Source organism: Pinus tabuliformis, chromosome X (genome assembly GCF_031772625.1).
Source record: "Pinus tabuliformis cultivar Carrire ecotype Pingquan chromosome X, CPIR1, whole genome shotgun sequence".
Taxonomy (NCBI): domain Eukaryota; kingdom Viridiplantae; phylum Streptophyta; class Pinopsida; order Pinales; family Pinaceae; genus Pinus; species Pinus tabuliformis.
The window spans coordinates 389,364,855-389,378,554 of NC_142308.1; positions in this window are offsets into that span (position 1 = coordinate 389,364,855).

Below are 13,700 nucleotides of genomic sequence, written 5' to 3' on the forward strand. Positions count from 1 at the left end.
AGAAAACCCAAAGCAAGTTGAAATTGATGAGATAATTAACGAAAACTATGAAATCATTAATCTCAAAGACATCTTTTTGCCCAAAGGATTAACCCCTTTGGAAGACTTGTTTGATTCAAATGATGTCCCTAGAAAACCAAAGAAGGAACCCTTAAAATCTGATATAGAGGAGTGTAATATAGGCACTAAGGAAAATCCAAAATTGATCAAACTTTCAAAGTCCTTACCTCTGCCGAAAAAGTGAAATACCTTGAATTATTAAAGGAATTCCAAGATGTATTTACTTGGAGTTATGAGGACCTCAAGTCTTATGACACTAGCATCATACACCACACTATCCCCATAAAAGAAAACTAGAAACCTTTTAGGCAGAAGCTTAGGAGGACCAATCCCATCCTATTGCCTTCTATTGAAAAGGAAATTTGAAGGATGTATGAGGCCAAGATAATAGCACCAATTAGATTTTCTGATTGGGTTTCAAATTTAGTGCCAACAAGAAAGAAAACTGGTGAGATCAGACTTTGTGTTGATCTCAGGAATCTTAACAAAGTTTCACTCAAAGACAATTACCCTCTCCCTAAAATGGATCATATCTTACAAAGGGTAGTAGGGTCAACCAAAATCTCATTATTGGATGGGTTTTCTAGTTACAATCAGATTTTAGTTCACCCAGATGACCAGGCTAAAACTGTGTTTACTACTCCTTGGGGCACATTTATGTATGTGAATATGCCTTTTGGATTAAAGAATGCAGAGGCCACTTTCCAAAGAGCCATGGACATAGCTTTTGCTAAGGAAATTCATAACTTCCTAGTAATATATTTAGATGACATCACTGTATTCTCAAATCTGATAAACAACACTTAGATCATCTAAGGCGGGTTTTCATCAAATGCAAGAAATATGGAATTTCTTTGAATCCCAAAAAATCTTTATTTGGGTTAGAAGAGGGAAAATTATTAGGCCATATAATCTCTAAAGATGGTATCTGAATAGATCTTGCAAGAACTGAAGCCATCTTATAGATACAAAATCCTAGGAGCATTAGGGAATTGCAAGCCTCTTTAGGGAAAATTAACTTTCTTAGGAGATTTATTTCTAACTTAGCAGAATTAATTAGATCATTAAACAATATGTTGAAAAAAGATTCAACCATAAAATGGACCATTGAGGCTAAGAAATCCTTTGAAGATATTAAGCTAGCCTTAACAAAAACACCAGTTTTGATCAGTCCGAGGTTTGATAGAGATTTCATTATATTTTACTTTGCTTCAGAACACACAATTGCTGCAGTTCTACTACAAAAGAATGATCAGGGTTATGAACAACCTATTGCCTTTTTTAGCAAAGCCTTGAGAGATGCCCCCTTAAAATACAATATAATGGAAAAACAAGCCTTTGTTTTGGTCAAAGCTATCAAAGATTTTAGAGTTTACATTTTATATTCTCATATAATAACCTATGTCCCTAATTCAGTAGTCAAGGATATCCTAACTCAGGATGGTCCATATGGAAAGAGAGGGCAATGGATTGCTACTATATTAGAATATGACCTAGAAATCAAACCAACAAAGTTAATTAAAGGCCAAGGATTAGCCAAGCTCATGGTTGAATCAAACTGTTAGGCCTTAGATATAAATTTTATTGTAGAAATGAATAATGGAGAGGAGATGGTGACTCCACGAGTCATCCATGCCTTTATTGAATCACCATGGTATGCTGACATCATATATGTTTTACAAAATCTACAAGCTCCTCCTGAATTATCCAGGACCAAAAGCAGATTTTTAAAAATGAAATCCTTAAAATTTTGCATAATTGACAATGCTTTGTTTTGGAGGAATCATGAAGGTATCCTTCTTAACTGTTTATTGAAAGAAGAATCTGACAAAGTGTTACAAGAGTTTCATGCAGGTGACTGTGGAGGACATCTTTACTAGAAAACCACTGCTGACAAGATTCTTAGAGCCGATTTCTATTGGCCTACTTTGTTTTTTGATGTAAAGAAATTTGTAACCTCCTGTCATAAATGTCAGATTTTTGAAGGAAAGAAAAAGCTTTTACCCCTGCCCCTAAAACCAATCTCTGCTGAAGCACCTTTTCAACAATGGGGTCTTGACTTCATTGGTGAAATCCATCCACCTTCCTCTGCCCAACACAAATGGATCCTCACTGCTACAGATTATTTTACCAAATGGATAGAAGCCATACCATCAAGGCAAGCCACTGACACTGTTATAATAACCTTCCTTGAGGCCAACATCCTATCAAGATTCGGGTGCCCAACCAAAATCATCATTGATAATGCAGCAACTTTCAAATCTAGAAGAATGATTGATTTCTGTAATAAGTATCATATAACCCTGGGCCACTCCACAACTTATTACCCTCAAGGAAATGGACTAGTAGAGTCCTCAAACAAAAGTCTGGTAAATATCATCAAAAAATTGTTAGAGGATAACAAGAAAACATGGAACAAAAAGCTAGTAAATGCCTTATGGGCAGACATGCTAACCATAAAGAAATCCATTGGTACTAGTCCTTATCAATTAGTTTATGGAATGGAAGCTGTTTTCCCATCTTCCTTGGGAACACCAGTGATGAAGCTGCTCCAAGAGTTGCAGGTTGAACCAAATGACATCCAAAGAAGAATCAACCAAACAATTCACTTACAACAAACCAGGGAAGAAGTGTACATTAGATCTCAAGGTGTGCAGGAAAAGATCAAGAAGACTTTTGATAAAAGGACTAAGGCATAAGATTTTTACCTAGGGGACAAAGTTTTAAAATGGGATTCAAGGATAGAGGATAAAGGTAAACATGGGAAATTTGATTTCCTATGGAAAGGCCCATACATCATTTATGCTTTCAGAGGTAATAATGCTTTCTTCCTCAGAGAAATGGATGGTACAAAAGCAGAAGGAGGACCAGTTAATGGTCGAATGCTCAAACATTATATTGAACCTAGTTAGTAATTTCATTGATCATTTGTACATACTTTACTTTCAAAAGTCTAGAGTTGATTGGATGGTGATTTTTGAAGTTGAAGCCCAAAGAGAAGGCTCTAAGCTTCAAAGTTTTACTGTCATAAATAGTAATAATGCAGAAACATGAAAAGGAAAAGTTGTAGGGTAGCGTCACAACAATTCAGAATGCCATTGGTCTACAAAGTTCTTGACGTTTCACCAGGAAATGCCATCCCCAAGTGGAGCCATTGTTAGGATTATATACCAATAGGAGTCATAATTTTTGAATGACTGAGATTAAACCTGTAATATGTACATACCTTTGCTTTCTGCAAAGGTTTTCCATATTCAAAAAATTAAAAAATGTAAAGAGGGTATGTCCTAAAAGAAAAATCAAAGGACAAAAAGAATAAGAAAAGGTCCAAAAAATGAAAAATATGAACCCCAAAAAGAAAAAGACCATGAAAGTGAGCAAGCCAAAATGCCACTACTATTTACTTTTATACATAATAATGATTGTGTGCAGCTTGTTATTCATGCCACAATCCATGGTAATCAAACTATTCAATCTTGGTTATTCTATGTTTTAAATTTCATGTTGATAGTTAGAGAATAAAATCTGACCAAACTGTTTAATCTTGGCAGGTCATTAGATAGGTAGAGTAAAGAAAATGAGCTCAACTGTTTAATCTGAGCCCTTGGATGTAATAAGGTTAGATTTAGTTAGTTTACTATTGTAAAAAGAAAGAAAAGTGTTTGATAAGGGTTTGCTAGCTCAAATGCACCCTAATAAAGAGAGTGAAAATGGTAGGATGAGTAGATGGGTAAGTAGAAGAAAGGTTGCAGAAGTATGATGATTGATTAGACAAAAGTATATTTATTATTCTCATCATAAATGTTCCAGATATCAATGAACAATCAAGCATGCAAATGGACATGAAAGGAAATTAATTAACCTCCCTCATTCATTTCATCTTTTAATTAACTAATTTCCCACAATAAAGTTCAAAGTACTCAAAAACCCTAAGTCAAAGAGGCTCAGAGCATTTCTCTGACTTTTGGAGGGACCGGATCCTCGGCTCAATGACTTATAGGCAATAAGTACTAAAACCCCCTCATAAAAATTCATCCCCTCCTTCAGTTCATTCATTTTCCCTAATAATACTCATTTCCTAAGGTTAAAATACTTTTACCTAGGAAAAGTATTTAACCCCCCACATAAATCATTTTCATATCAAAAACCCACAAAAATACCTTATCCTAAGTATTTATGTTAACATTGGAAAAGCATTCAAAATCACAAAAAGCATTTACTTAGGGTATGGTGCCCCTTTCCGCTCATTTTATTAATTACTAATTTTATTTATTAAATCCCATAAATAAAAACCCTTTTTCCCTGTATATATTTAACTCTCGCATATTAACTGGCCCTATACCTTAGTGTAAAATATAAACCATAATTTCACCCAAACCCCGGAAACCCTCTAACTAATCGATTTGCGATTAAGTTAGATAATCCCCTTGTTTAAACTTGTCACTAATGATCTCGACGCCTTAACCCCGCTTTAATCCTTCATTAACTCAAAAACCGCTGCACTTAAGCACCCGTCGCCCCCCCCACTACCCTCTGTGCAACTTCCCTGCCGATCACCGTATGATCGCTTCCCTCCACATCTCATGGCCCTTATCCATTTTGGGCAGGCCCGTCATCTGAACAATACCTGCCCAGAAAAGCTGTTTTCCGCGGGCCCCCGATGCTACGTGTCGTTCAATGTATGGAATCGGGCAACCTCCCCCCAATACCACCGAACGCCCAAAAGCGGTGTGATGGAAACCACTTACTGCCCGCCCGCTACATGCCAAAACGATTACTGTTCACCCTGCTACACGACAAATGACCACTTTTCACCCGTACTCGCCAAAATTGACTTTCACGCATAAAGCTAAAAAGCCCCAAATCATTTATTTTTATTGTTTTTTCAACTGTAAACCTCCATGCACGCACCTGCGAACATTGAAGCTATCAACCTACGTCCAATTGCACCCTAAAGATGCCACAGAGCACCCAGTTCACTTTCTAGCCTACACAGAGCCTTTTCGACCATTCGCAGTTGCCATCCGCCCTATTCAGAGCTAGTTTTCCTTAAATTCCAGGTATTTAAGCCATAATTCACTGGAAAACCTGTCAATTTCAGAACCAGTTACTGAGTTTTATTAGTTAAAGTAAAAAATTAATTAAAGAAACTCAAGTGACTTAAGCTTACTCTGTACTGAACCACCATTGCCCTAAAAAACTGAAAATCACCTCCCCCATCTCAAATCCACAAGAACTGAGAATGGCTGCCCCAATTGCCATGGATGTTAGACCTATTTCCACTCCTCATCTGGACCTAGACCACCTCCCCCTGGCTGATAAGGATTTCCAGATAAAGGACACCTCTGTCCATGAATCCCCTCTCAAACTATATTATCGATATAGAGACCAATACCTGAACCATGCTGATAAAATTGGTTTTTGGGAGTCGAATTTGCCCAAGTACCAATTCCCTGAAGTTCACATTTTCCCAGAAATTGTCCATTACTGCCATGCAAATTATATCCCCAGTCAAAGAGCAGTGATGTCCCCTAACCAGACCATATTTTTCACCATCACTGCCGAATCAATCAATGAGATGCTACAAATCTTGCTTGGCAAAAACTTGACTCCCCTCTCCATTGGAGATCTGTTGGAATTATTTCCCAAGCTTAGCCCCACAAGATTGGTCCAAATAATCCAAACCTTCATTGTAGAAGAAAAGTATACCCCTAAAGAACCCCCTCCATATGTGTATACCATATTTTCCCCATTTGACCAGGACATTGTAGCAATGATATCCAGTGTCCTAGGTTATACCACCAGTGAGTATATAGATGAAATCATCCTGGCTTTCATGTCCATATACACTCCAGGACAGCCTCCTGTTGTTATTTATGATTATGCCAAGTTTATAGCCGATAGGATGCATAACCAGTTTCTCAGAATGAGCAACGAGAGAGTCTTCATATACTCCTTTGTTTTGTACCACCTTTTTCTATATTTCCAGTCAGACAAGTTTCCATTTACCTTGCAGAAGCTTGATACAAAAGGTCAACCTAGGTCAGTAATTTTCTGGACTCCATTGATCCATAAATATCACTCCCCATATTCATATACAGACTTCATAGACCTATTTGTACATCCCATTGTGACAATGCTGATAGGAAGCCCTCCTCCAAGAATCAGTTCAGATATAAAGAGGATCCTGCAACTCTCAAAACAATCTAAAGTAGGTGATTGGTACTTGTACCAAAACCACACTAAGATAAGGATTTATGGCTGTGAGCTGGCCCCATACAAACTACCTAAATACCTCCCAATGAGGTTATTTGCTCTGGAGTACTACAGGCAGATAATAAATTCAGATGAGGTAAACTTTGTTAAAGCCAAAAAGAAAGCCTAGCTCAAGATCAAAGACCAATTATGTCCCTAGCCTAGCTCAAGATCAAAGACCAATTATGTCCCTTTATTTGTAATAATAGAGAAGCAAAGGAGGCAGTCCTAATCCTTCAAAGATTAAATCTAAAACAGAGCTTCATATGGAGATATGATCCCTTGGATTTCATCTGCAAAAGAAGGCAGAAAAACAAGATGGCTCCTTATATCCATCACCGCATCCCTGAGATAGAAAAGTATGCCAACCAATTTCAATGGGTGGAAAACACTTTAGAGGACAGGGATAGTACTGAAGTTGCTGTGGAAAACACATTAATTGACCTAGAGAAACAGCTTGATGAGGGTTCTTTCTTGCAGGTGCCAGAAGAATCACAGGTACCAGAAGAATCACAGGTGCCAGAGGGATCAGAAGTACCAGACCTGTCAGAGGTGCCAGATCAAACAGACATACCAGAGAAATCAGATAAACCAGAAACCACCATGAGTACCCCTCCAGTTTTACAAACTCCTCTAAATGAGGAGAAAAGCCTCAAGAGAAACAAGGAAGGGGCCACTACTTCAAAAAGAGCAACATCACAAGCCCATGCAGAGACAAGCCAGGCTAAGAGACAAAGAGTCAATCCTATCTCTGAATAGGAATATACAGAGGAGACAGCTGAGGTTACAAGCACAGAAAGAGATGGGAGTAGGCTTGCCACTCCATCTGGAGGCACTCTAGAACCTTCCACATCACACACTCAGATGTTGGAAAGGCAGCAAAGTGTTGAGGTATCCTCTTTTAGAATGCCAGTAGATAAAGACCAAGATATCAAGGAGAGATACAAAGAAATAAAGGCTAGAAATGAGAGGCTGAAAGCCCAAACCTATGCACAGTATCTGAAGATGACCCCTACCAATCAAACAAGGCTTATGTTAGCCTTTGATGTTAAAGAGGGGAAAATGCAGATGACTTTCATCAAGCCAACCACTTAGCAGCCAAGAACAACATCAGATTTTAAGAAAGTAGATTTTGAAGTACTGGCAAGGGATATTCATCCCATTGACTAGATTGAGCTGCATAAGCAAACATGTGAGATGATTTATTCTACATTGACAGGGAAAGCCATAGCAACCCACCAATTGCAGAACTCTTTAAACAATATGTCAGCTCAGTTTTAGTTGGAGAAGGCCTCCTCACAGGCCAAAGATACAAGAATCAAGTCCTTAGAGGACTTAGTGATAGAATTGGGACATGATCCCAAGGATGTGAAAGCAACAGAGCAACTAATTAAAAAGAAGAATGATGACATTGCTGCACTGAAGAAGCAACTCAAAATTCCCTAGCTACATCACCCTCAAACAATGGAAGTCCTAGAAGCACAACAAGGACATGAAGAGCTTATGGACCTAGTCCTAAAGCTAAATGATCAGCTTAAAGAAACATAGAAGGAGTTGGACACTTTGATTCATTCCAAGCAAAATGACCTGGCCACAACTCCCAGAACTGTCATCCCCACAGTATCAACAACAGTTCCTTCCACAATGGCAACATCATTGGCACCTATAGCTCCACCTACCACAACACTGCCAATTACAACTGAGTCCATTACAGCAACAGGTACATCAACTGAGAAAACAACAGAACTGGTAAAAGCTATGGAGGAGATGTCCATCCAAGCTATAGAGCTCAAAAGATTAAAGGAGAAAGTGGCAAGTTTAGAAACTGACTGTAAACTTGCCCAAATTCAACAAAGAGAAGAGACACAGAAGGCCCTAAGGATGGGTGAGAAAATCAAAGTCTTAGAGAAAGATTTGACATTGCAGAAGCCACTAGGACAGACTAAAGAGATGCTCTGGGCCAATATCATTGACTCTGTCAATGATATTTGGCCATCAATCCAAGTTATATTTGAGCAAACTGAACTGGTGAAGGTAGCCACTGAAGCCATCCAGAAAGTAAGGGAAGAATTAGGAGATAAACCTGAGGTTGCAAATCGACTCGTTCATCTCCTGAACAGTAAGAATAGATACGACTCCATGAGCTTGGCATAGAGGATAGGACTGAAGCCAACCTAGAGATTAAGAAGGCTATTTCCAAAAGAAACCTCATGCTCAACATAGAAGAAAAATGCCATAACATGTAGGTAGCCATTGGCAGGTTTATGGCTAAATTTAAAATTTTGAGGGACAAAGGCCTTCCCAGTCTTATGGTCATCAATGACAAACTTATGACCCAATTGGACTATAGTGATAGACTCAGGAGGCTGGCCAAGGAACAAGCCAACGCTTCAGGCATTAAGGCCCTGCCAACAGACAAAGAATTATATGATACATTGGAAAGCCTGTTTTTCCTAGAACATGAGGTGAAACATTTGTTTCTAACCAAACCCAATTTTGTAAAATACACAAAGGAAGACAAAATTTATAGAAGAATGTTGAAAATGAGATTGCCTAAGACAGAATGGTGGGAGAAAATGACAGGTTTACTATGAATTTTTTTTTACATCAGAAAGTTACCATAGTGAATTTGAAGGCAGCCAGGTGAGACAGGTAAAAGATAGATCAACAGGGTCAAAGGGTAACAGAGTCAAAGAGTATCAGTAAAAGATCAAAGTAAAGAAGATTCTAGCGTAGAAATACCACAACTATCAGCCAGCTTAAAGGGCTCTAACTCAACAGAAACAACTAGCAACACCATAATAAAAGGGACAACATGAAAAAGTTTAACATTTGTCTCTATCTTCATGCAAGAAGATATTCTTAGTCCCTAGATTAAGTCTCAAGTTGTTTTGAGATATTTTGTAATTATTTTTTGTATAAATACTTCACGTTTCGAAGTATGTAGGGTGGATTCCAAGACATTTCTATAGAATTTTTCTCTCAAATCAAAGTTCTATTGTATCAATGACTGGATTGGCTTGCTGGATCAAGGAATAAAGATAAGATATTTTACAGGATTCTTGTGTAAAGCGAAATACAAATAATTATTTTTCCATGTTTAATGTTGTTTTTTCTTGTGTTTCTTCATAATCTTGTTTGTTTTTCTAAAATCTAAATGTATAATGAGGAATGATATTTTAGAAATTGCTTGAATGCACTCAGTCTTGATTGTTTTGCATTCTGAACGTTTTCTCCTAAATTATCTTAGCTAGGGAATTCTTAACTGCTCCTTAGCTTCTGTAGTTTCTCCTCTGGTCTATAGCAAAGGATTCTTAATTTCCCTTTGCTCATGATCATCCTTTGTTCTTCATTATGATCCCGGTCCAAGGATTCTTAAGTGCCCTTTCACCCTGGTTAGAATCATTTCATCCATTAGACCTGAAGATTTTCCTTTTTCTTTGCTAGCCTGCCCTGTGAACATTCCATTTAATGATATGGTCCAGTTATGCTATCCATTGATTGAATCCATAGCCCAATGGCTTGAAGACCTAGCTCTATCCATATGCTCTAAGAATTCCACCACCCAACCTTCAATCCAAAATCAAAACCCCATGAACACTAAGAACTAGCCTAAAATCTCATAAAAACAAAGCTAAATTATAAAGAGAGAGACCTCTCTGGACTTAGGTTGGCTAGAGCCTAATCCTAAAATATTGGTTTGTGGTTACCTCAGATGCTTCCTTCTTTTGGTAACTTCTAGGGAAAACTTCTGAGTGATAACAGTGACATTCCATTATTGGTCACCAAGCCAAGGTAATGGCTTTCGACCACAAGGTTGAAAGGCAATAGGTCTCATAACAAGTTAGCTTGTTCACCATGTTAGATCTCATGAATGGAATCATCGTTAGCTGGTTACCAAGCTAGGACAATGATCTTCAGTTGACATTCAAATAAATTTAAGATGATCTTTTGCAACTATGCATTTATTCCTAATAGATGGGACACTGGCACCTAAAAGGGTTAAAAGGCATCCCTATCGAGGCTATAGACGCCTGCTGGTAGCAGTGGCCATGCCTATGGTATAGAGGTTAAATTAATACTATGTTTTCTTGATTAACTTGTTTACTCAAAAATTGATGCCCAACTAAGCTCACTATTGTATATATAAATTCACTGAAACATTGAATCCATGGGGTAAATTTTTACAAGTTCATGAATGATAATGGTATATCTATTTATTTGAAAACATATAATAGGGACAAAATGGCTAGGATATCTGAATTTGAGCATTTCAAATTATCTAATTATAATTGCTTTATTTTAAAACGGTTTTGTATCTTTACGACAAAGATAACTGCTTCTCCCCAGTGTCTCGCCATTCTTGTAGTGAAAACACAACACCCCCATTTTATTCTATCATAATAGACACGAGGACCCTTTTGGCATTGCATGTAGACTTTGAATGTGATTTCGTCATTTCAAGTCTAATTTTTTTTTTTTTACACTTGTTTTATTTTTATAGTTTCCCTAAGTTTGATTAATTTTGTGTGTTAACAAACTTTGTAATTAAGTTTTTGTTTTAAACATCTTAATTAATTAGACTGATGAATAAAATAGCCACCGAGAATATGATGTATGCATAGGCTTTAAGCCTTAATCATTAAACAAGGTAGCATATTGGTTATAATATATCGGAGATATCGAAGTTTTGACATCGGAGGAACCCTTTTAGAATTCCCTGATGTCAAAACCCCAATGCATAATACAATGGCTTTTGTCATAATAAAATAATATAATATCCAATCCATATAAGTGGCATGTGGGGGCGTATTAAATTCAAAATATGTATGTGACAAACCATTTTTATAGAATTCGAAATATTAAAACAAACATATCATATAACTAAAGTCTGACCATTATATAAAGGCGCTATAATTTATAAGCCCTGTTGGAGGACCCACATTCCACATCATTGTGTCCGCTCCCACATATCAGAGGTAATACATATAAGCGATTTAATTTCGAGATACATTTAAAAAACTTTGATATGATTCCTCGTTGATATTTCGATATGCTAATCCCTTCGATCTCCAATTTCCGATATTCATATCTCTCCGATTTTTGATATGTCAATCCCTCTGATCTTCGATTTCTGATATGCCAATCCCTCCGATCTCTGATCTATGATAATCATATCCCTCCGACCCTTGATCTCTGATAATCATATCCCTTTGATGTCTGATGTCTGATCTCTGATAATCATATCCCTCCGACTTTCGATATCTACTAGGGTCCAATAAGTCAGACCCGATATGCCTATTAATAATGGTCTAATCAGAATATCGCTTCTGCCTGTATATTGGAACTTTTAAATGTTAATAATTGTAAAACCCCCGATATCAAATCTCCGATACACGGCTCCGATATAATGGACTCGATAAAATTATTGAAGGGAGTTGAATACGATATCACATTTGCTCCATATCGGAGCCGCCTAATATCACAACTATTTCATTTTGTCTCATTTTAAAAGTTCCGATGAGCTTACCTCCGATACCACTCATCTTTTACACGTGTTAGTAAAAACCACTTAATTAATTTAAAAAGGTCCCTTGGCATAAGTATAGTTTAACACATTTTTATAGTTTAATCTATGTTTTTGATGTTTTAATAAAAAAACCAGCTATTTATCATTAATTCTATTTTCTATTTGACTTCTGAGACAGGTCGATTGCAAAAACATATCAATCACCAGTGCAATTCCTCTAGGTGACAAAATGGATTTATTAATTGGTAAAGGCAGTGTTGAATAAGTTGAATGACGATTACATTGCCCGAAAATTCTTCCTATTCATTCGGAACAAGCGAGATCATTCTTATCTGCGCAAACCAAATTGGGAAATTCGTTCTGTTGTGTTCATCTATGTTTGGTCAGAGTTCCAATTAAAGTCATCTTTGTTGTAATTAACTTTGCCATCGAGAGAATCGGGGAAGGTTGTTAGCTCTGTAAATCTTGTATAAATACCCGTGAATTCTATCCATGATAAGAGGTCGTGATCCATTCAAGGGGGATTCTCTGTAGTTATTCGATTTGTGCAATAACATTATTGTTATGTACAGAAAGGCAAATTATAGAGAAAACATAGGGTTTCTGGCTCTATTCTCATTGCTTAGAGCTATTGCAGGTAATGTGATTATGGGTCTGAGCTACTCCAGGACTACACATTTGTAATGTAATTTTGGAATTGTTTAATGAATATTCATTCTTATGTACTATTATTGGAATGTTAAATTTTTATATTTCAATCAAAGTTTTATAATTGGTTTTGATTTCCATTCTAAGTAGTACGTTTCTTTGATCTCTAACACTATTGTTGAGTCAATTGTGATATGATGTAGAAGTTTTTGCAGGAGCTATCTCAAGGAGGCAGAATGAGATCGAAATCATACTTAATTCATTGAATTATATTTGTGGTGAATGATAACTATTTATTATTCATTTACAAGTGTATTTTGCTTTTATGTGTATTAATTGAAACGAACTATTTCTTTTGATTAATATAAATTTTATACGAATTATGTTTAATATGAATTCAGGCTTGTAGGTGGACTTGCCTTAATAACTATTTATTAAAGTAGATTCATTTACATAGTTGTTTTAACCTTTTATGAGTTTACAAACTATTTTGGAATTCATAATCAAATACTAATTTTGGATTCATTCATAAACCAGTCCTTCCCCTCGTTTTATTTAATTTTCTCTCGGATTGGGAGAGGGCTATCCCATTCCAATTCGAGATATAATTTTCTGTGTTTTAGATTAGTTTTGCATCTGCATCTTAGTTTTTCTTTAAGTCCACTCTTAAAGAGGCAAATAAATCATTAGATTATGGTTTGATCAACCTTTAATTCAATCAAAACTTTGTGTTGATCTATTCCTTTAATTTACATCTTTAAAGATTAATATAAAGGAAATGTAACATACTATGATGTGGATAGATTAACTCTTAGTTTAGGTTAGATTAATATTATAGTAGTTTAAGGTTAGTCTTATATGACAGGGTAACTAGACCCATAACCAGGCGGAACAACCGTCTTCAATGGAAAAGTAGATGCTTTAAGTTCCCGACCGGGTGGTCTCCCCTAATGTTGACGGAGGACATTTTTCCCGATCAACAGAACCAAAATCTCTTAAAGTGAAAGGGACGATTTGGAGGAAATTTTTTCAAGTCAATTTCCAGTTGGATGGGCCGATGATCCAACCCCATACATGGCAGAATTGAAGCTTCTACATATCAGAGTAGTTTTTAAGGATTTACTATTTTTCCTATATATAATATTGTAGGCGATTATTTTTGTTTCAAAATTCTTATGTTTGGAATGTAGGCGAATATTCATTAAAA